Raw genomic sequence first — 24,621 nt, forward strand, 5'->3', positions numbered from 1 at the left:
AGTATGATTAGAAATACACAGGGAGATTTATCTATAGAAAACTGTCCTTTAAAAGACAGTTCTTCTGTTTGTTGGGACTGATATTCCCAGTTACAGTGATGAGACTTGATTTCCACTTGGAAGCAATTCGTTTCTGTTTCCATTAAGCAGCCTAGAGCCTGGTTCAAAATGCAGTTAACTTTACTATATGATGCTTTTTGGCTTTCAGGTGCCTAAAGAAACTCAAATTGTGTTTATAGAGCAAGACATTAAATAAACTCCTCAACTTAAAAAATGTCAAGGGTATGAGTTGGGAATGAAAATCAAAGTCCTTATTTTTTATAAGAAACTTTATTCAGTGATGTATAGAAGTGGAGAGAAGATAGCAACTTCATCATTGCACATTATTAAAAAGAAGCACAGTGTCCAGGGATTCTTTTATATGTCTGGGCATAAAGCAAGTGCCCAGAAACTAATTACTGTTTCTTCAGGTCATTTAAACTATGTATGTGATTTGACTTTATGAAAGTGAGTATTATGCTTTAATCACAATAGTTGGGAAGACCAGAAAATTATGCTGGCATCATGTAGGTTTCAACATGTGCTTGGTGGAGATCTGACTTAGAGGAGAAACTTCTCCCAGTGAGGTCATTCTTTGACCAAATCTTCTTGTGTGGAGTTAAAAAAAAGTCAATTATCCACTGAATTTTGTTTTGCCAAAAATTATACGGTGGAGACATTCTAGTTCAGTAGTACCTAAAATGGCCTTGGCGCTCAGTTGCTTCAGTCCTGTCTGACTCTTTGCAACCCTATGAACGAAAGCCCGCCAGGCTCCTCTGTCCGTGGGATTCTCCTGGCAAGAATATTGGAGTGGGTTGCACACCCTTCTCTGGGGGATCTTCCCAACCCAGGGATCAAACCCATGGTCTCTTACATCTCTGGCATTGGCAAGCGGTTCTTTACCACTAGAGTCACCTAGGAAGTCCCATTTAACATCTATGGGTGTGTTATTCATTCAGTCATGTCTTATTCTTTGTAGCCCCATGGACTGTAGCCTGCCAGACTCCTCTGTCCATGGAATTCTCCAGCAAGGAATACTGGAGTGGGTTGCCATTCCCTTCTCCACAGAATCTCCCCAACCCAGGGATCGAATCCAGGACTCCCACATTGCAGGCAGATTCTTTACCGTCTGAACCACCAGGTATGGGTGCCTATTAGCAAACACAGATGGCATCACAGAGAAAAATATCTATTTGCAAACCGAGGAATAACTCAATGACTCCAGACATTGCATTAACCAAACTTTCCTGCGATGTCCTCCAATACTCTTCCATAATCTCACCTCATCGCTTAAAAACTCTCTTGCCCAGAGCACCAGCCCCGAGTACTTGTCTCATGCATCATGGGATGGGATGGGGAGGGATGTGGGAGGGGGGTTCAGGATGGGGAACACATGTAAATCCATGGCTGATTCATGTCAATGTATGGCAAAAACCACTACAATATTGTAATTAGCCTCCAACTAATAAAAATAAATGGAAAACAAAAACAAAAGTAAACAAAAAAAACCTCTCCTGCCTTTTGTTTCAGTAGCAGTGAATTCAGACTCAGGTCTGGCCTTATGCAACTGTTTTAATAGCTTTGAATAAAATCTTCCTTACATATTTAACTTTGACTGGCAGAATTTTTGCTTTGATGCCCAAATGTGAATGTCCGTGTGGGCATGAAATCCTCTGTTGTTACTATAAGTTTCCTCATAGAAGTAGTGTGGTTAACAGGTGTTTTCCTGGAGGATGGGGATAGGGTGAGTGAAGGGAAACTTGGGATGGAAATTTTCAAGACAATGTAGCTTCTCTGAGACACTCCATCTCCATCTCGAAGTTCAAATATGATGTTAACATGCATATTAAGGGATAGGCACGGTGAGGTATAGGAGCCCCTGTTGCTTAGGCTGCTACAGAAGGGAATTCCCCAACTTTTGAGTAATTCACTAAATGCTTACATGCTCCATAAGAATTCTTCTATGTTGATAATCTATTAGTGTTTAGAATCATATCTAACAAACATTAAAAATATTGTTTTCAAAACCATTCATTGATAATACCTTTTATCTCTATAGTACCTAATCATTTAGAAAATATTTTACATAAACATTATTTCAATCTTATTTCATAACTACTACCCACCCATATGTTTTTGTATTTATTCCATCAACATATAATTTTGTGTAATTATTAAGTGCCAGATGAAACCATATAACTACATACTTATAAATGTATTTTTAGATTGAGGAAAATGAAAGTAAGGGAGACTAAATGACTAGTTCAGCATCACAAAATAAGAATTTTTAGATCTAGGGCTTGCACCCAGGGAGTAAAATGAATCCAGCACCCTTCTCACTCCTTTTAGGTTTGGAAAGGTGTTTTATTCTAGCAGTGCAAATGACCAAGAATTTTTTTAGTTTGAGCTATAAAGTGTGAGGTTTCTCCCCCCCTGAAAAGTAAATCTCTGTCTTGTAGGTGGGAAGGCTAGCTCAGGAACTAGAGAAATATTGTGATACCTGTGTTTTATCATTGCCAGAAGGAGAGGAAGTAGAAGAAAGAGCTAAGTCAGTTTGTATAAAATGTCAATTTGTATCACCTTATGATACATATATGTGTCTAAAATAATGTAACCACCACTTCTTTGTGCCTTGGAAGATCAGCTTCAGCTAAAACTTATGCTGTTATTTATTAAGTGCTTTCTTCTGAGAAGCTTACACTATCCAAAAACTAGTTAATTTTCTAATTTGTATACCATTATGCTGCAAGGAGAGCCAACCAGCCCATCCTAAAGGAGATTCATTCTCCTAAGGTGTTTAGAACACCTAAAGGGTGTTCATTGGAAGGACTGATGCTGAAGCTGAAACTCCAATACTTTGGCCACCTCATGTGAAGAACTGACTCATTGGAAAAGTTCCTGATGCTGGGAGGGATTGGGGGCAGGAGGAGAAGGGGACGACAGAGAGATGGCTGGATGGCATCACCAACTCAATGGGCATGAGTTTGAGTAAACTCTGGGAGCTGGTGATAGGAAGGAAGGCCTGGTGTGCTGCGATTCATGGGGTCACAAAGAGTCAGACATGACTGAGTGACTGAACTGAACTGAAATGATGTTGTGAAAATAGTGGCACAGGGAATTAAAATTATTCGGACAATGTCAGAAAAAGTGTGAGACAGAAGAGATGTGTCTATACACAGAAACTGATTTAAATACATTTGAATTCAATTGTCAAAACAGCAAATAACAGTGGTAATATTAATATTAAAACTTACTATGTTAATTATTTATTACATTAATTATGTATTCAACTTGTTATTTTAGAGAATCTTATCATGTTTCATTAGGATATAGTTGCAATTGACTTTCCTTGTAGTATTTATATAGTGTGAGCAAGGAAGCACTGGCAAACATGTTAGTCAGGATAAGGTAGGTTATACTGTGGTAAACCATTAGCCATGAATTCCAGTGGTTTAATACAATAAAAGTTTATTTCTGTACCATGTCACATGTTCAAAGCTGGACAGAGGCAGGCTCTGCTCCACAAAGTCACAACAAATCTCTGGTATGAGGGGCATTGACATTTCAGCATGAGGTTTCAGAGTTTGTTGCAGGAGAGGAAGAGGGAGACTGGAGAATTGCACTGAGAGGTTTTCACTCCTTCATCTTGCACATGACACAGTCCTTTGGTCAAGACTAGTAATCTGATGCCCCTAACTGCAAGAACTCCTAGGAAGTTTAGTTTCCCATGTGTCCAGGAAGGAAGGAGAGCTGAGTATGTAGTATTTATCTCAGCATGTTTGTGAAACTCACAGCAAATATGATGGGATCTGAAAATAGAGAAGATGGAAAAAATGTGTAAAATAATAGTTTGAATAAAAGAAACCACAACTGGCTGCTCACCACTGTGTCTAATTCTGCTTAGATCAAAGTATATGTTTATCCATCTATCTTTCTACATACTGCTTATACACCATAAATCACTTCTTTACATATTGTACTTTTCAGGGTTCTCCAGAGAAACAAAATAAATAGGATGCGTATATAACTTAGGAAGAAATTTATTTTAAGGAATTGGCTCATGTGTTTATTGAAGTTGGCAAATCTAAAATCCACAGGTGGGCTGGCAGGCTGGAGACTGAGAGAAGAACTGATACAGCAGTTCATATGCACAAGTCATCAGCTGTAGAATTTTCTCTTGCTCAAAAGATGTCAGTCTTTTGTTCTATTTAGAACACACCTGATTGGATGAGGCCCACCCATACATTAGAAAGTGATCTTCTTTATTCAAAGTTCCAATTTAAATGTTACTCTCATCCAAAAACACTCTTATAGGCATATCCAGAAAAAATATCTATCCACAGATTGGGACTTCGTGGTCCAGCCAAGCTGACACATAAAATTAACTATGACCCATTCCCAAGTATACCTCCACCCACCAGCTGTGAGAACAAGGATGATGGACTTGCCTTTACAACCAGTAACCTCAGCATGAAATTGTCTTTTATAGCCACATTCAGATATATGGTTCCTTAAGAATCATCAAACGCTTTCATAATAAACCCTTCGGAATTCCTGCAAAATGTTTTGCTTTCAAACATCAAGTTTTGGGATGTGAGGGCGATCTGGTTGTGACATCTGTCACCCCATTGATCGCCAGGGTTGATTCGGCTGATCTGGCTGGCTAGGCGGGTGTCCCCTTCCTCCCTCACCGCTCCACGTGCGTCCCTCCCGAAGCTGCGCGCTCGGTCGAAGAGGATGACCATCCCCGATAGAGGAGGACCGGTCTTCGGTCAAGGGTATACGAGTAGCTGCGCTCCCCTGCTAGAACCTCCAAACAAGTTCTCAAACATCAAGTTTTATTTTTGGTTTTTTTTTTTTAATTTTTTATTTTTTAGTGGGTTTTGTCATACATTGATATGAATCAGCCATAGAGCTACACGTATTCCCCATCCCAATCCCCCCTCCCACTTCCCTCTCCAGCCGACTCCTCTGGGTCCTCCCAGCCCACCAGGCCCGAGCACTTGACTCATGCATCCCACCTGGGCTGGTGATCTGTTTCACCATAGATAATATACATGCTGTTCTTTCGAAACATCCCACCCTCACCTTCGCCCACAGAGTCAAAAGTCTGTTCTGTACTTCTGTGTCTCTTTTTCTGTTTTGCATATAGGGTTATCGTTACCATCTTTCTAAATTCCATATATATGTGTTAGTATGCTGTAATGTTCTTTATCTTTCTGGCTTACTTCACTCTGTATAATGGGCTCCAGTTTCATCCATCTCATTAGAACTGATTCAAATGAATTCTTTTTAATGGCTGAGTAATATTCCATGGTGTATATGTACCACAGCTTCCTTATCCATTCATCTGCGGATGGGCATCTAGGTTGCTTCCATGTCCTGGCTATTATAAACAGTGCTGCGATGAACATTGAGGTGCACGTGTCTCTTTCAGATCTGGATTCCTCAGTGTGTATGCCCGGAAGTGGTATTGCTGGGTCATATGGCAGTTCTATTTCCAGATTTTTAAGGACTCTCCACACTGTTCTCCATAGTGGCTGTACTAGTTTGCATTCCCACCAACAGTGTAAGAGGGTTCCCTTTTCTCCACACCCTCTCCAGCATTTATTGCTTGTAGACTTTTGGATAGCCGCCATCCTGACTGGCGTGTAATGGTACCTCATTGTAGTTTTGATTTGCATTTCTCTGATAATGAGTGTAAACATCAAGTTTTGAAATGAAGTCTAGTGAAACCTAAAACCTAGTGGCATTGTTTTATCTTGATTAGTAAATTCCTTTACAATATCTACTTTCCTGGAGGATTCTAATTACTAAACCATTACAGTTTTTTGTAAAAATTTTTCCTTAGAGTTTTACTGAAGCATGAAAATATTTCTACCCATCAAAATAAAAATTTAAAATGTGTGTTAAAACTAGATTCCTTTCTGTACTAAGAATTAGGGTCTTAGAATTCAATAGCATGCTGAAAAGTAGGAAGAAAAATTTTGCCTGAAAAGCAGTCATCCAACATTTATAAGCAGAAGAAAGGAAGAAAAAATCAACTACCACGTAGAAAACTTCACGGGATACAGTTTTTCAATACTTTTTCTTTTGTAATGAATACTGGTAAAGCTCACTGAATTAATAAAAGAAGCATAATCAAGTTATCACCTGTTTCTAGAGCACTGGATCAGGATTAACAAAATAATGTTGGTAAATTGCTTTCAGAATCTCAGGTAAAGGGCATTGAGTAAGAAAGCAGTTGACTAAGTACTGTTTAAAATACATTCACACACATGCACACACAAACATATACAAACACTGATACGCATGTGTGTGTCATAATCGGTGCTACATGTCCTTATGTTATCTGAAATAAAGATTCGCAACCTTGGCGGTATTGACATTTTAGGTCAAACAGAGTGTTGTGGAGGCTGCTCTGTGCACTGTGGAAAGTTTACCAGCATCCCAGATCTCTAACCAATAGATTACAGGGACAATATTTACTCTAGTTGTGACAACCAAAACTGTCTCCAGACGTTGCCAAATGTCCCTTGGAGGGCAAAATCACCTCTAATCTAGAACCACTGACTTAGAGGCCAAGACAGAACTAACGTGAAGGAGTTTCAATGTGACACAATTCCTAAATCTGACTAAAAGGAAACTTTCACATGTAAAGGAGAATAAAATCATTGATTTTTAAAGTGATAGCTTAAAGAAGACTTCTTTTTTTTTAACTTTATAAGTTGGCTCCAAAAAAAAAACAAAAAAAGAGAGATAGATAACAAGAATGAAATAATTTCTAACAAAATTGGTGGAGGAATTGCTGTTTTGATTAGCTGTCCTTTTGCTTAAGCCAGTGTGCTAATAGAACAGGAGCAGACAAACAGACCAATGAAACAGTATAGAAAGCCTAGAAACATATATGGACACAGAACATCCCTAACATTCGTGGGGCCTGAGACAAGGTTGCAAATGGAAGCCCATGCTGGTTATCCACCGGCCAGATTGGTTTATTGGCTTATAGGCTTATAGGAAAGCTGTAAATATTAACTGTTGCAAAGAATGAGAGGGAAATTATCAGTAATTTTGGTAGGAGTTGAAACTGATGTAACTACTTTCAAGGATCCTTGGCAACATGTAGTAAAGATGAAGGTGGTCATATAGCACTAAACATCTACAGAAAAGAAATTCTTACACAAGTACACAAACATTGCAAATGTTCTCGATGTTGATCAGTGGAGGAAATACTAATACTTCATGGTATGGTCATACAAAGAAACCTACATTCATGAAAATGAATGAAATGCGTGTAATATCAGGTTATGTTTTGAATATATACATAATATTAAGGAAATATGTAAATTGAAGAAAACTATATAATAATGAACAAATGATGAGCCAATTTCAAATCATGTTTTTCTAGGCTTTAAAATTTATTTCTAAAACTTTGAGGTGACAGATTTTTATTAGTTTGAACAACACTAGGAAATGAGAAAAGACTTATTAAATAATTAAAAAAAAAAACTAAACAACAGCTTTTCCTTTGCTCAGTAAAATTAGTGAAATTTTACTGTTTATGGACACCTGCAAGGTACATAACAGCTTGGCAAAAACTAAGAAATTGACAAAATGTAGAATTAAACTTTTATTCAATACTATGCTTACATTCTTTAAATTTATGAAGATTATATCTTTAGAAAAACTACCTTTGAGAACAGCAGTTTACTTGAAAAAAAGGACTGTTTTGCTTCATTTTCATTGTTGGAATCTCTGTCTTCTGCACAGTTTCTAGGGCAGGGGAATCACTCCACAATTGCTGCGGGAAAGAATGAGCAGTGTAGGGCTTCCTTGACGGCTCACTGGCAAAGAATCCGCTTGCCAGTGCAGGAGACACAGGTTCTATTCCTGATCCAGGAAGATCCCACATGCCGCAGAGCAGCTGAACCCGTATGCCACAATTATTGAGCCTGTGCTCTAGAGGTTGGGAGCTGCAACTACTGAGCCCACAGGCCCTCGAGCCCATGCCCTACAACAAGAGAAGTCACTGCAATCAGAATCCCGTGCACTGCAACTGGAGAGCAGCCCTTGTTCTCCACAACTAGAGCAAAGCCCCTGCAGCAAAGAAGACCCAGCACAACCAGTAAATAAATAAATACAATCATTGAAAAAAGGAATGAGCAGTGTATTTCAGTTACTATTATACAAATGCCTAACAACTAGCTGCTATACCCAGGTGGCTATAATGCAGTGTTCTTTGTCATAAATTATTTTACCTTTTTGTCAATATGATCTGTTAAAAAATATTCTATTTGCTTTAAATATAAAACTTCAAATCAAATTTTGTTATAACAGCCACTCTGATTTCTGTAATTATTTATCTTCTATGCTACAGTCCATGGGGTTGCAAAAGAGTTGGACATGACTTAGCAACTAAACAACAACAAAATTAGGTTAATATTGTCTATAACTGCAATTACATGTATGCATAATTAAATATATGTCAGCGGTTTTTAGCTGGGGGTAATTTTGCCTGTGTAGGGGCATTTCACAAAGTTCAGAGATATTTTTGGTTGCCACAAATGGAAGGCATTAGCTTCTGGGATCTAGAGGGTAGATCTACAGGGTATGCCAGGCATACCACAACACACAGGACAGCTCCTCACTCACATGCACAAAACACTTAGCTGAACTAAAATGTCAACCATGTAGTTTTTGAGAACCCTGATTTGAAACTCTATACAGTCAGCAAAAACAAGACTGGGAATTGACTGTGGCTCAGATCATGAACTCCTTATTGCCAAATTCAGACTTAAATTGAAGAAAGGAGGAAAAATCACTAGATCATTCAGGTATGACCTAAATCAAATTCCTTATGGTTATACAATGGAAGTGAGAAATAGATTCAAAGGATTAAATCTTGTGGACAGAGTGCCTGAAGAACTATGGATGGAGGTTTGTGACATTGGAGAGGAGGCAGGGATCAACACCATCCCCAAGAAAAAGAAATGCACAAAGGCAAAATGGTTGTCTGAGGAAGCCTTACAAATAGCTGTGAAAAGAAGAGAAGTAAAAGGCAAAGGAGCAAAGGAAAGATATACCTATTTGAATGCAGAGCTCCAAAGAAGAGTAAGGAGAGATAAGAAAGCCTTCCTCAGTGATCAGTGCAAAGAAATAGAGGAAAAAAATAGAATGGAAAAGACTAGAGATCTCTTCAAGAAATTTAGAGATACCAAGGGGCTGTTTCATGCAAAGATGGGCAGAAATGGTATGGACCTAACAAAATCAGAAGATATTAAGAAGAGGTGGCAAGAATACACAGAAGAACTATACAAAGAAGATCTTTATGACAAAGATAATCACGATGGTGTGATCACTCACCTAGAGCCAAACATCCTGGAATGCAAAGTCAAGTGGGCCTTAGGAAGCATCACTACGAACAAAGCTAGTGGAGGTGATTCCAGTTGAGGTATCTCAAACCCAAAAGATGATGCTGTGAAAGTGTTGCACTCAATATGTCAGCAAATTTGAAAAAGTCAACAGTGGCCAGAGGACTGGAAAAGGTCAGTTTTCATTCCAATCCCAAAGAAAGGCAATGTGAAACAATGCTCAAACTACCTCACAATTTCACTTATCTCACACACTAGCAAAGTAATGCTCAAAATTCTCCAAGCCAGACTTCAACAGTTCAACCAAGAACTTCCAGATGTTCAAGCTGCATTTAGAAAAGGAAGAGGAACCAGAGATCAAACTGTCAACATCCATTAAATCATTGAAAATTCAAGAGAGTTCCAGAAAAACATCTATTTCTGCTTTATTGACTACGCCAAAGCTGTTGACTGTGTGGATCACAATAAACTGTGGAAAATACTTAAAGAGACAGAAATAACAGAGCACCTGACCTGCCTCTTGAGAAATCTGTATACAGTTCAAAAAGCAACAGCTAAAACTGGACATGGAACAACAGACTGGTTCCAAATCGGGAAAGGAGTATGTCAAGGTTGTATATTGTCACCCTGCTTATTTAACTTATATGCAGAGTACATCATGAGAAACGCTGGACTGGATGAAGCACAGGCTGTAATCAAGATTGTTGGGAGAAATATCAATAACCTCAGATATGCAGATGACATCACCCTTATGGCAGAAAGCAAAGAACTAAAGAGCCTCTTGATGAAAGTGAAAGAAGAGAGTGGAAAAGTTGACTTAAAACTCAACATTCAGAAAACTAAGATCATGGCATCTGGCCCCATCACTTCATGGCAAATTGATGGGGAAACAGTGGAAACAGTGACAGACTTTATTTGGGGGGGGCTCCAAAATCACTGCAGATGGTGACTGCAACCATGAAATTAAAAGACACTTGCTCCTTGGAGAAGACTCTTGAGAGTCCCTTAGACTGCAAGGAGATCCAACCAGTCCATCCTAAAGGAGACCAGTCCTTGGTGTTCATTGGAAGGACTGATGTTGAACTGGAAACTCCAATACTTTGGCCACCTCATGTGAAGAGTTGACTCATTGGAAAAAACCCTGATGCTGGGAAGGATTGAGGGCAGGAGGATAAGCGGATGACAGAGAATGAGATGGTTGAATGACATCACTGACTCAATTGGACATGGGTTTGGGTAGACTGTGGAAGCTGGTGATGGACAGGGAGGCCTGGCATGCTGTGGTTCATAGGGTCACAAAGAGTCAGACACAACTGAGTGACTGAACTGCTACTCCTTGGAAGAAAAGTTATGACCAACCTAGGGGCATATTAAAAAGCAGAGACATTACTTTGTCAACAAAGTTTGGTCTAATCAAACCTATGGTTTTTCCAGTAGTCATGTATGGATGTGAAAGTTGGATTATAAAGAAAGCCGAGCACCAAAGAATTGATGGTTTTGAACTGTGGTGTTAGAGAAGACTCTTGGAAGTCCCTTGGACTGCAAGGAGATCCAACCAGTCCATTCTAAAGGCAATCAGTTCCTAATATTCATTGGAAGGACTTATGCTGAAGCTGAAACTCCAATACTTTGGTCACCTGATGCAAAGAACTGACTTATTAGAAGAGACCCTGATGCTGGGAAATATTGAAGGCAGGAGGATAAGGGGATGCCAGAGAATGAGATGGTTGGATGGCATCACCGACTCGATGGACATGAGTTTGAGTAAGCTCTGGGAGTTGGTGATGGACAGGGAGGCCTGGTGTGCTGCAATCCATGGGGTCGCCAAGAGCCTGAAACAACTGAGCAACTGAACGGAACTGAGCTGATTTATACTGAAGGAAGAGGAAGGCCATTCAAAGATGATTTAGTAAACTAATTCTTCAAAGTGAGCAGACGTGTAACAAAGAACAGGGTCTCCTCAAAGAAGAAATTCTAAAGCATGTCACTGGCTGCATGTTTTATTTTACTTCTTCTTTTCATTAATGGTTGGTGGAGGGGCTCCTGCCTCTTCACGAAGCTGTATAAGACCGGATGTGGGACAGATTCTGGCTGAAAGCAACCATTTATCTTTTCTTGCCCACAATAAAGAAGACGAAGAGTAAGCTGGAAAAATTTGACTCACTCTTCACTGTTCATATGAAACTGTCATAGCGTTGTTGAAAAGCTATACCCCAATACAAAATTAAAAGTTCAAAAGAACTAAAAAAGAAGAGAATTTGACTCAAAAGAGAGTTAAGGGACTTCGCTGGTGATCCAGTGGTTAAGGCTTTGCCTTCTCAAGTAGGGGATGTGGGTTCCATCCCTGGTTGGGGAACTAAGATCTCACATGCCTCATGGCCAAAAAAAGCAAAATGTGAAACAGTAAAACAGAAGCAATATTGTAACAAATTTAATAAAGACTTTAAAAAGGGCCCACATGAGAAAACAAAAAGGGGTTAAAACCCTGGACTTGGTGGTTCTGCAACTAATAGCTACATCATGCAGTTTAAAAAGGAAAGGCAAGTACATGGTTACCAACATTAGGAAACAATCCCCAAATGGAGATCTCAGTTTGCAGGAAAGCACAATAAAGCCAGATCCTGTCTCCACAGAATGTATGAGGACTATGTACATAATTTGCTCTCATCTATTTGAACATGAACAAAAGCCATTAAGTAAGCACACAAAGGCAGTGGATATAGCATTAGTAAACAGCATCAAATGAATACAGAAGAAAATAATAAAAAATATCATGAGGACTATTTATAATCTTCTATAGTCAATAGGACAAGACTTTAAGTATACTAAAGGCCAAATAATTAAGTTGTGCTTTATTGACTTTGAATTTTTTCATAGCCTATGCAAATAATAACTGAAATTATGTTAATCTAATACACTGTGGTGATCTTGACTTAATCTTAACCAAAAGGGCAAGAGGAAAATGATGAAAACTTTTTTATAACTAGCCCTGTGGACATTGAATCTGCACTAAATTAAATTTTCCACTTTTAAGAAATTGGGAAGACAAACATCAGATGTGTCTCACCGTAGGGGGAAAGTGAAGTGTTGTTATGATTTATTGTGAAATAAAATATCCACATCTCATATATATGAGCAAGTATGAATATGTGTAAATCCCCTAGAACCATGCCTGCTACACAATAAACACTCAGTAAGTATGAGATACTGTTTTTATTAATGCTAAGTCCCAATCTGGCTTTAAATCTAATAAGTATTTTGTGACTAACCAAATAAAAAAAGCATAAGTGCAGTCTTCCCAGTCCAGAAGTATTCATGTTGTCAATTCTAAACATTAGGGGAAAATAAATATCTGGGGGAAAACCTATTTACCTATAAGAGGACTGTGTTTTTCTGAGATACCAGTAAGAGCAATACACTACGGTTATTCTTCATGTCCAGCAAATGCTCTTCAACCAACCTCTTTTCAGTCAGAAGAAGCATAGGCAATCTGAATATGAACAGAAATCTGAGTAAGAAAAATCAATGATACATGCCATCTCCCAGCAAGAACAGATGGAATGATGGTTTTTAGCCATGATGAGATGAGCAAAGGGAGGTGTGTGCTGGTTATGGTGAACTAGTGGAATGTTGTATGGAATTCCACACAAAGAGTAGCTCAGCTGAAAAGTGTTTGTTCTGCTGATAATGACATCAATAACATAAAACCAGCATGGAACCTATAAGAATAAAACTATAGAGGCTGATTAAAGTGCATAAAATGAGATCTGAACAAATGTAGTACAAAAGAAAATGCATATTGAATATAATCACAGATCAGATGGGAGCAATAAATGCTGAGAGCATAAACCTGTTTCTGGCAAGTAACATATAAAACATATATAACACATACAACCACATAATATGCAATTGAAGCTGCATTAAAATTTATTAGAAGTGTTTTTAAAATTTCTAAATATGGAGTTATTTTGAATTACCTCTTTGTTGTTAGCTACTTATTTTATGGGCTTGTGGTTAGAGTACACTGTCTAAAATTAATTTTTTGTAATTTGTTGAAACTTGTTTTGTGAACTAGCTTATGATCAATCAATTCATAAAAACAAAAAAGAGAGACAGGGCATAGGTACAAATACCATAGACAAAATAGCAAGGATAATGTTACAAACTTTATTCCAATAATTTTGAAAACTAAAGCAAAAGTCACTCATAACAAATTTTTTAAAAATTTTATTTGATTTATAACATTAAAGCAGAATCAGCATTTAAAATCAATTTACTAATGGAAATCTTATTGGACAGGAGGGTGAACAGACATATGTGGTAAAGCAAGTAGACTAAAACATTAATGGTAGAATCTAGGTGGTAGGTACAGGAATGTTCACTAAAACTCCTTCAGCTTTGCTGTTTATTTGACAATTTTCATAATAAATTTTGGAAGAAAATTCTAAATATGTAGTAAATTTTTCTCATTCTTAGAAGAATGACACTCTATGTTTAACATAAATGATTCCAGAGAATAGAAAAAGTAGAAAAGATACTCAACTCGTGTAATAAGAGTAATATAACCTAATAAAATTGGACAAAGATAAAAAGAAAAAATTTATAAGCTAATTTTACGTTGCTTATGTGAGAATTGCTGCAAAACATAACAGAACAGCTCTATGGCATTGTGGGCAGGGAGGTTTTTCTTAAGGAAGTTGCACAGAGTATATCCATAAGGATCAAAAAAGGCAAAAAAGCACCACTCCTAAAGGAAAAAGCACATTTTACTGTATTAAAATGGACAATTTCATTCAAAGATAATACACCAGGAAAAGCTTTTTAAAAGTTGCCAACCATAAATATTATTATTTAAATAATTATTAGAAATGTTAAAAAGAAATAGTAGGAAATTAAGGAAAATATAGTTACAGACAATTCAAAGAACATGAAATCCCAAGGGTTAAGAAGTATATGAAGAAATGCTCAGTCTCACAACACATTAGGGAAATGTTAACGTAACATCAAGATAAAATTTCTAACAATAAATGTTGACAAGGATGTGAGCGAATAGAAAATTTCATCTATGGCTGTCGGGAGAATAAATGACTATAGCCACTTCTGAAAGCAACTAGGTGATATCTAGTAAAACTGGACATGTTTACACTCTCAGTTCAGTTCAGTCACTCAGTCGTGTCCGACTCTTTGCGACCCCATGAACCACAGCATGCCAGGCCTCCCTGTCCATCACCAACTGCCGGAATCCACTCATACCCATGTTCATTGAGTCGGTGATGGCATCCAACTATCTCATCCTCTGTCATCCCCTTCTCCTCCTGCCCTCAATCCTTCCCAGCATCAGGGTCTTTTCCAATGAGTCAGCTCTTCGTATCAGGTGGCCAAAGTATTGGAGTTTCAGCTTCAACATCACTCCTTCCAATGAACACCCAGGACTGATCTCCTTTAGGATGGACTGGTTGGATCTCCTTACAGTCCAAGGGACTCCCAAGAGTCTTCTCCAACACCACAGTTCAAAAGCATCAACTCTTACACTCTAGAACTGAGCAATTTCAATTATAGTGATCATCTCTAGAAAAACCCATCTATGTGTACAACAAGCCACATGCAAGGTTATTACTAGGAAAAAAAATTGTCCATCATCAGAAGAATTGATAAAATTTTCAGTTAAAACCTAGTGCTGTAGGAAATTCAAAAGAATAAACTAGAATATAAGCTATTAATACAGTTACTAAAAATGTATTGTAAAAGTACATCCAGAAAATAATTTTATAAAATTTTAAAAATTCTAAACATGATATTATAAATTGCTACATATATGTTGTTATTTAGTTACTAAGTCATGTTTGACCTTTTGCAACCCTATCAGCTATAGCCTGCCAGGGGTTTTCTGTTCATGTGAATCCCCAGACAAGAATACTGGAGTGGATTGCTGTTTCCTTCTCCTGGGGTCCTTCCTGATCCAGGGATCAAACCTGCATATCCTGCATGGGTGGGATGATTCTTTACTGCTGAGCAACCAGGGAAGGCTATATATATGTATGTATGTATATATATATACATATATATATATACATGTATTTATGTATATACATACGCACACATACAGATGTAGAGAGTCTGAAATCATACATAGATGGGTGATACACATCAAATTGGGGTTATTGATTACCTCTGGTGACAGTAATGAGTTAGGGGGCTTAATTTTCTAAGGCAGGTATCATTCTTTAATTGAAGGATAATAGCTTAGCAATATTGTGTTGGTTTCTGCCATACATCAACATGAATCAGACATAGTTATACACATGTCCCTTCCTCTTGAACCTGCCTCCTACCATCCCACCCCTCTAGGTTGTTACAGAGCCCCAGTTTGAGTTCCCTGGGTCATAACAGCAAATTCCCATTTGGCTATCTATTTTGCATATGGTAGTGCATACGTTTCCATATTACTCTCTCCATTCATCCCACTCTCTCCTTCCTCCCCCCACCTCTGTGTCCATAAGTCTGTTCTCTATGTCTTAGTGCTCTGCAAATAGGTTCATCAGTACTTTCTCTCTAGATTCCATATATATGCATTAATATATGATATTTGTTTTCCTCTTTCTGACTTACTTCACTCTGTGTAATAGGCTCCAGGTTCATCCACTTCATCAGAACTGACTCAAATTGAGTTCCTTTTTATGGCTGGGTGATAGTCCATTGTATATATGCACCACAACTTCTTTATCCATTCATCTGTGGATGGACATTTAGGTTGCTTCCATGTCCTAGTTATTGTGGATAATGCTGCAATGAACATTGGGGCACATGTGTCTTCTTCACTTTTGGTTCCCTCAGGGTATATACGGAGTAGTGGGATTGCTGGGTCATATGGTAGTTTTATTCCTAGCTTTTAAGGAATCTTCATACTGGCTTCCATAATGGCTATATCAATTTACGTTCCCACCAACAGAGAAGAGGATTCCCTTTTCTCCATACCCTCTCCAGCATTTATTGTTTGTAGATTTTTTGATGATAGCTATTCTGGAAAGTGTGAGGTGATATCTCATTGTAGATTTGATTTGCATTTCTCTATTAATGAGTGATGTAGTTAGGGGGCTTTAGTTGCTTATTTCTTTTGGGAAAATATATGGAACAAATATTTAAAACAATCTAATTGCTAATTAATTTGTTAATTTCTTAAGCTTTAAAATTTGCACAATGGGTCCATGGGATGGTGGATACACTGTTGTTGTTAATAGTACTTTTCTATATGTTTGGAGTATTTCATAATTATAAAATTTTAAATAGATAAAATTGATATATATGGAATGTATAACACTACAATGAACATAAGGGTGCACATATCTTTTAGAATTTTGTTCTTTACTCTCCTAACCTTAAGTTAGATAATCATACTAAGTACAGGAAAGCCTGGCATGCTGCAGTCCACGGGGCTGCAGAGAGTCGGACACAGCCGAGGGACAGAACAACAATTAAAGCAAATGTAAAGAATTTTGATAATATTTAGATAAAACTGTGCAAAAATCTTACTGCACTTTTTACATAAGTCTCTCTTAACCTTACTTCCTCACCCAGGCTTCCACAACTCTACTCATATGATTATACCTGGTAATATCTTCAATAAAGTTAACTGATCAATGAATGAACTTCTAATATCAAAGATTTCCATGAGCTCATATTTTTCCCAAAAGTGAAAATGCAGACTAAATGGTCTTTTCCAGAATATCATTGTTGATTTTTAACATTTTTCCCTAAGAAAGACAGTAATATGTATTACAGTGATGCATTTTCATGAAGAAATCCTAGAACCCATCACAAGGTCTTGCTTTGGGTTCATGTTAAATGGGTTAAATCATCCCACAGCTAATTCTAACCTCTGAGAAACAGGAAACAACTGAGTAAAGTTCCACATAGTCAAAGCTATGGTTTTTCCAGTAGTCATGTCCGGATGTGAGAGTTGGACCATAAAGAAGTCTGTGCATTGAAGAATTGATGCTTTCGAACTGTGGCGTTTGAGAAGACTAGAGAGTCCCTTGGACAGCAGCGAGATCACACCAGTCAATTCTATAAGAAATCCACCCTGAATATTCATTGGAAAGACTGATGCTGAAGGTGAAGCTCCAATAGTTTGGCCACCTGATGAGAAGAGCTGGCTCATTGGAAAAGACCCTGATGCTGAGAAAGATTGAGAGTAGGAGGAGAAGGGGGCAACAGAGGACGAGATGGTTGGATGGCATCACCAACTCAATGGACATAAGTTTGAGCAAACTCTAGGAGACAGTGAAGGACAGGGAAGCCTGGCGTGCTGCAGTCCACGAGGTCGGAACGAGTCAGACATGACTGAGCGACTGAACAACGACAAAAGGGAAATAGCTGGTTTTCCAACTCTTCTGAGAATTGTTATACTTACCTTTACAGGAATTCAAAACAATACTTGGAGAGACAGAGGGTGTGATTAAATTGTCATTTGCTATATATATATTTTTAAGAGAACTGAAAAAAGGGATTATAAATTGTCAACAAGAAAGTATTGAATCTCCTGACTCACAAGCTGACATTTCTTCATGGTGAAGATTTAGAAGATATACTGGTGATGATTGCTTTGATAATTCTGATATTGTGGCTTTGTCTCTTAGGGGACACTTAATCAGACTCTAATAAAAGTTAACAATATGATATCCCTTGAGAACACGCAATTATAGTGTGATGCGTCTTTCAATTCACACACTGACATTCTGAGTGCTTTAAAAAGGTACTCCATCAGCCATTCAGATAGTAGAAATGAAAAACAGATGGGTTGTAAAGAATAAAAACAGGAAGAGAAAAATGAGGCTCAGTATCACTCCTGCATTTGCAGAGCACTGCTTGCATCTCTTCAGTTCACCAAAGCTCAGGTGTAGATGGAAAGTGATGCCTGTACCTCTAGAAACAATCTGTCAACAGCACCTGCCATCCCAATCTCCATCTCCACGTTTGTTGTGTTTTTTTTAACCATAATTTACTCTTATTAGAGAGAGGCTTTCAGAACACTGTAAGAAATATTTACATCTACTCCACAAAACTCTTAACACTTAGTTAATGCAAAACATTACCAATGCTGAAAGTGAAAGTGAAGCTGCTCCGTCATATCCAACTCTTTGTGACCCTGTGGACTATAGCCCACCAGGCTCCTACATCCATGGGATTCTCCAGGCAAGAATACTGGAGTGGGTTGCCATTTCCTTCTCCAGGGGATCTTCCCAAACTAGGGATCAAACCCAGGTCTCCCGCATTGCAGGCAGAAGCTTTAACCTCTGAGCCACCAGGGAAGCCCACCAACGCTGAAGAGTCCCTCAAATTACACCTGACCAACTTGTGTTACTAGAGACACTAAGAATCCTACTGGAATTAAGATCTTTCTTCAAAAAATTGAGATATAACTATAATGCATTTGGAATTGAGATATTAAAAGAACCCAGCTCAGGGAAATAAAAGATGGAAGGCTGTACTTTGTAATTAGCAATTAATAAAGAAGGCTGATCATCCAGGAAAACTTCTGCAAACCTTGAAACTTTCTACAGTCATCATTATGTTTTCTCCATTGTTATAGGCAAAGGACAGGGGTACACTAAATATTTGCAGCCTGAGTTGAGGAGGAGATTTTAAAGACACTAGGCACCGCCTACTGTCTAGGGATGTAACATTTTAAATACTCTTAATAGGTATGAGTTTTTCCTTTCTGTCTTGACTTTCAAAAATATATATTTTTATTATGTTTAAAAAGCATTCTCACCACACACATACACAGCAGGCACACACACATGCACAAGCAAAGTTAACTACATGAGGTGATAAATGTGCTAATTATCTTGATCTTGGTAATCATTCCACAAAGTATATAAAAATCAAATCATCACACTCTACACTTTAAAAGTGTATCTTTTTAAGTTAAGCTTTCTTCCTTTGACATAATTACTTTGTCTATATAATGTGTCAAATTGGATAAACTATGCTGGCTCTATCATGTCAGTAAAAAATATCTAAATTTGAAGTCTACTTTAAACTTCTTTGAATACTCTTACTGTATCCACAGAACCACCTAACTACAGATTCAGTATACATGCTTGGCAAATAGACTCAGAGGATGCTTGTGCAAGATAGAATACCATATTATAGCAACCAGTACTTGATTGTTTAGTTATCATGCCTGCTTTCCATACATGTTCTTTTCAGAAGAAACATGAAGGATTGCTAGTTTAAAATACTCTTTCTTGAAAGCTTGCTTTACATTTTGTAGAGTACTATCAGATTTTAAAAGGTAAGCTACTAGAAATGCTCAGAAGTGTTTTAGGGAATTGGATAGAGTTTTTTCCCCTTTGTTTAAATTATTTAGTCAAGTGAATATATGAAGATAAAAAATAAAATAGAGATAGGAGATAGAATGTAAATCATGGCCAATGAGATGTCTCTTCCTGTGGGAAGACCGAAGTTCTTTACAACCTCACAGTTTTGGCTTTAAAAAAAAAAATGGGGAAGTAAATATAAAGTAACACTAGCCTTCAGGAATATATTAACTGTAAAGCTGGCTTTAACATGAAGTATAAATTATCTAGCACATTAAGTCTCAAATACAGCCTCAACCACAGTCTCAGTAATACAGACTGTCCAATTCCAGTTCTGAGGATGAATTCTGACCCTTTTCAAATTCTAAGGAGGACCCATGAATATGTTCTGTATGAAGGAAGTTTAGGGCATCCCTAAGCAACTTCCCAGATACCTGAGGACAGAGCTATTCATACCCAGTAGACCCCCAACTCTGGAAAACAGCCAGTATATCCCAACTCTGACCGGAAGCAATTACTTTCCCAGTTGAGATGAAGAATAAAAGTTTATGGAGAGGAATGTCAAGGACTGTAGTAAAAATAACTTCCCCAAACCCTGAGGAATAACCTGCCATTATTTATTATTCATTTAACATTTGTTAGATGAACCACAAAAAGCCTTGTTACTGAGAAGATAAAGTATTCCTGTCAGACCATAGCTTCTGTCAGAGACTTGCCTCCTCAGGTTGAACAAACTTTGAGGTTGACTAATTATTCTAAACAATTTTCCCAAGATTTAAATCTCTACATCCCCTAATTCTTTTTACATAAAACAAGAAACTATATTTGTCCTGAGGTACTTTCAAATATGGCCATGAAATCTTGTGTTCTAAATTAAAATAATAATTTAAAATTATATCATTCGTTCATCTGTCAATGGACATGTAGGCTGCTTGCATGTATCGACTATCGTAAATAGCACTGCGATGAACATTGGGGTGTGTGTATCTTTTCAAATTATGGTTTTCTCCAAATGGATAAAGAAGATGTGGTATATTTATACAATGGAATATTACTCAGGCATAAAAAAGAATGCAAAGATACCATCTGCAGCAGCATCTGTGGACCTACAAAATATCATACCAAGTGAAGTAAGACAAAGACAAGTATTATATATATCTTGTATATGGAATTTTTAAAAAATGATACAAATAAACTTACTTACAAAACAGAAATAGATTCATAGACATAGAAAGCAATCTTATGGTTATCAGAGGAGAACAGTGGGGGAGAGATAAATTAGGATTTGGGGATTACCATGTACACTCTACTGGGGCTTCCCAGGTGGCTCAGTGGTAAAGAATCTGCCTGCCAAATGCAGGAGATATGAGTTTGATCCCTGGGTTGGGAAAAATTCCTGGAGGAGGAAATGGCAACCCATTCTAGTATTCTTGCCTGGAAAGTTCCATGGACAAAGGAATCTGATGAGTTACAGCCTATGTGATTGCAGAGCATGCATGCATACACGCTACTATATATAAAATAGATGAACAAGGACCTACTATGTTTAAGCACTCCCTTAGCCTTAGAGCTTTGTCATACTTTAAACTCTGAGCCTTTACACAAGGCAAAATAATAACAGTTCAGTTATTAAACAAAATCAAGGACCTCTAGTTAGTCCTGAAGGACTGTGTGTAGTATTCTGAGTCATACTCTGTGAGCTGTTTTGCAGATACTGAAGTCCCTACCAGGTGGAGAAAGCTGACCACATTGTAGCTATGACAGAAGCTTTTGTTTCATATAATTCTGAGAACTGGCCTCAAAAAATGGGAATTAATCTTAGAACTCAAAATTAACTGTACTTGAAACAATCACGGTGACACTGATCAGACCACCACATGACTGATTTTGAGACGATTCTCAGAGCTGACTGTGCTTCTCTGTCCCCTCCCTCTGCTAATACACCCCCGAAGTCCCCCTTTGAAAGCTCTCGCCCTTGAGGTAGCACTAGTGGTAAAGAATCCACCTGCCAATGCAGGAGATGCAACAGACGCAGGTTCGATCCCTGGGTTGGGCAGATACCCTGGGAAGAGGAAATGGCAACCTACTCCAGTATTCTTGCCAGGAGAAACTCATGGACAGAGGAACCTGGGAGGCCACAGTCCAGGGTGTCACAAAGAGTCGGACATGACTAAACGTCTGAGCACACAATGCTGCCTGAGTGGCAATTGGGAGTTGGTGTTTGGACATGAGTCCACCTTATTCCTTGGTTGCTGGCCTCCAAAATAAAGTAACTTTTCCTTTCTAATGCTTCTCTCTCAAGTATTGGCTTTTGAGCGGTGATCAGCTGGACCTGGGTTTAGTAAGAGTATTGCACAGGGAACTATACTCAATATTTTGTAATAACGTATAAGGGAAAAGAATCTGCAAGAAACACATATGCACATATAACTGAGTCACTTTGCTGTATACTAACAATGAATGAATGTTAGTTTCAATGATGAAACTAACATCTTGTAAATAAAATATACTTCAGTTAAGATAAATATCAACAATTTAGGACATAAATATTAGGTAGCTATCATAGTATTGAAGTCAAAGAAAAAAGTTTCTTACGTGTTGTGTTTGTATGTTCTAGACTCACTTCATCTTATAGAAACATTGAATTTTAAGCTAAAAATAAAGGTCTGACCACAGTCCTCAGCTTCACATTTGGACTATTCAAGTGTGTTTAGTCAGTTTTTCTTGACTCTCTTGTAAGTGCTGAATAAATCTCAAACTCAACAAATTCAAAATTGTACTCACAGAAGAACCTTTTCTACCTCCAAATACCACTATAGAGGCTCCTTATAGAGTAGTATTTACTCTCTTATTTAAGACTGCAGTGTACACCAGTGATTAAAATTGGAGATTTCAGAACCAGCCAATTCACTTAGCTTGTCCTGATTCCAAGTTTACTGGTGGGGGAAAGGGATTATAATTTAAATTTGGCTCTTCTAGAGACCTCCACTCTTATCAAGATGCAACATTAGGGAAAGGATTTATTCTTCTGCCCAAAACAACTAAGAAAAAGAAAAATTTTATAAAATAACAGTTTTCAGACATTGGATATCAGGCAAAACAGGACAGTGATCTCTGAAAGGAAGGAAATAGTTGAGCCCTATAATTGCTTCAACTTATAGCACAGGGAGAGTTTCCAGGCAGCAGCTTAAAGAAGGGGGAATCCAGCCAGAACCTGGTGATAACCTGAGTTGAATAGACAGGGTTGGGAGTCTGGGGAGGACAGCTGGCTATAGTTTGCAGAGGAGAGTATCAGAGAGGAGAGATGTGCAAAGACAGAAAGATCTCCAGAAATCCTGTCCCCTATTCTGCTGAATACTAATCGAAGCATATTTGTCAGGAAACTACCTGAAGGTAAAGAAATAATCACTTAAAATTACTAGATGAGGTGATCACAAGGGCTCACGCAGTGCTGGGAATAATTCATGCTCCAACCAGAGTGTGTGCGTGTGTTAGTTCCTCAGTTGTGTCTGATGATTTTCGAACTCATGGACTGTAGCCCACCAGGCTCCTCTGTCCATGGAATTCTCCAGGCAAGAATACTGGAGTGGGTTGCCATTCCCTTCTCCAGGAGATCTTCCCAACCCAGGGACTGAACCTGGTTCTCCCATATTGCAGGCAGACTCTTTACTATCTGAGCTGCCAGGGAAGCCCTCCAATCAGAGTGGAAGACCTCAAAGGTAACAGAGCATCAAGTAAAACACTGAGAAAGATGTTGTCTCAGTAGTGAGGGAAAGGCAGTCCCAGTACAGGTTGTCTTGAACTTACCCAATAAATCTTAAGAGCAAATTGTTTCCAAATGACTGTTCCCCCGAATAACACTCAAGAATATTTATAGAAATAAAAATATACCTTCAATATACCTAGTATTTAATAAAGTAAAATCAACAAGGTCTGGCTCTCAATTGAAGAAAAAAAAAAAAAACAGTACCAGGAAGAAAAAGAACAAAACTATGGCTCTTAAATGAGAGGAAAATCAAGCAATAAGAAGCACCAGAAATGATAGAAATGACAAAATTAGTAGGCAAGAACAGCAAAAGTTATGAAACCTATATTACATATGTTCAAACTTGCCTCATCCAGGGTGAGTTTCACATGTAAGGTTCACAGAATTTAGATAAAAACTGCAAGAAGAAAGGAATAAGATACGGGATCTAATAAACAAAAAACCTAAGTTGACTAAATTAAAAGCTGAAATAGAAAAAAAAAAAAAAACCACTGAAATGACTAAATTGACTTGGATTTAGTTAAATTCAGTGTTTTGCTCTAAAGAAAAAATGGAAGGTTGAGAGCTACGTTAGAATATTTTGTCTTTGAACTTGCATTTTTTTATGCTTTTTCAGTACTTTAATTCTAGCTTTTTTTTAACCCATACATTTACCAGTTTGGTTACTCACCATTTCTTACTGTGTCACACACCTTCAGTGTTGAATTATTTTTCTTTTCCCTTTGATATATGGTTTAGAAGTATCTTCATGAGCCTTGCATGTGGTAAGCACCCTTAGTTTTTGTTGGTTTGGAAATTTCTTAGTTGTTTTTCATTCTTGAAACATAGATTTTTCTAGATATACCATTCTAGGTTGATAGCTCTTTGTTTTAGCACTTGGAGATTCTTAATTGTTTCCAATTGTTCTTGAGGATGTAGCCTTGATTTAATTGTCTAATTATAGTTTCTTGGGTGTAGTCTGTCTTCTTTCTCTCTTTATCATCTTTTCTTTCTTTTGGTTGTGCTGTGTGGCATATGGGATCTTAGTTGCATTTGGGATCCTAGTTCCCAGATGAGGGATTGAACCTGCTCCCTTGCAGTGGAAGCATGAGTCTTAACCACTGGACCACCAAGGAAGTCCTTC

General features: G+C 37.9%; 1 protein-coding gene across 3 annotated transcripts in view; it reads right to left on the reverse strand.

Annotated features, from left to right (window-relative positions):
• Positions 1–3,338: 3,338 nt before the first annotated feature.
• SLC13A1 (solute carrier family 13 member 1) overlaps positions 3,339–24,621 on the reverse strand; it is a 108,392-nt gene continuing 87,109 nt past the window's right edge. Inside the window, exon 16 of one of the 3 annotated variants that reach the window (XM_065938673.1) lies at positions 3,339–3,848. The gene's annotated coding sequence lies outside the window, so the exon portion shown is untranslated. Of the gene's footprint in view, positions 3,849–7,880; positions 8,051–15,181; positions 16,175–24,621 lie in introns of those variants that run through there. The other 2 variants (XM_065938674.1, XM_065938675.1) reach the window with 2 other exon arrangements.

This window comes from Muntiacus reevesi, chromosome 6 (genome assembly GCF_963930625.1).
Source record: "Muntiacus reevesi chromosome 6, mMunRee1.1, whole genome shotgun sequence".
Classification (NCBI taxonomy): Eukaryota; Metazoa; Chordata; class Mammalia; order Artiodactyla; family Cervidae; genus Muntiacus; species Muntiacus reevesi.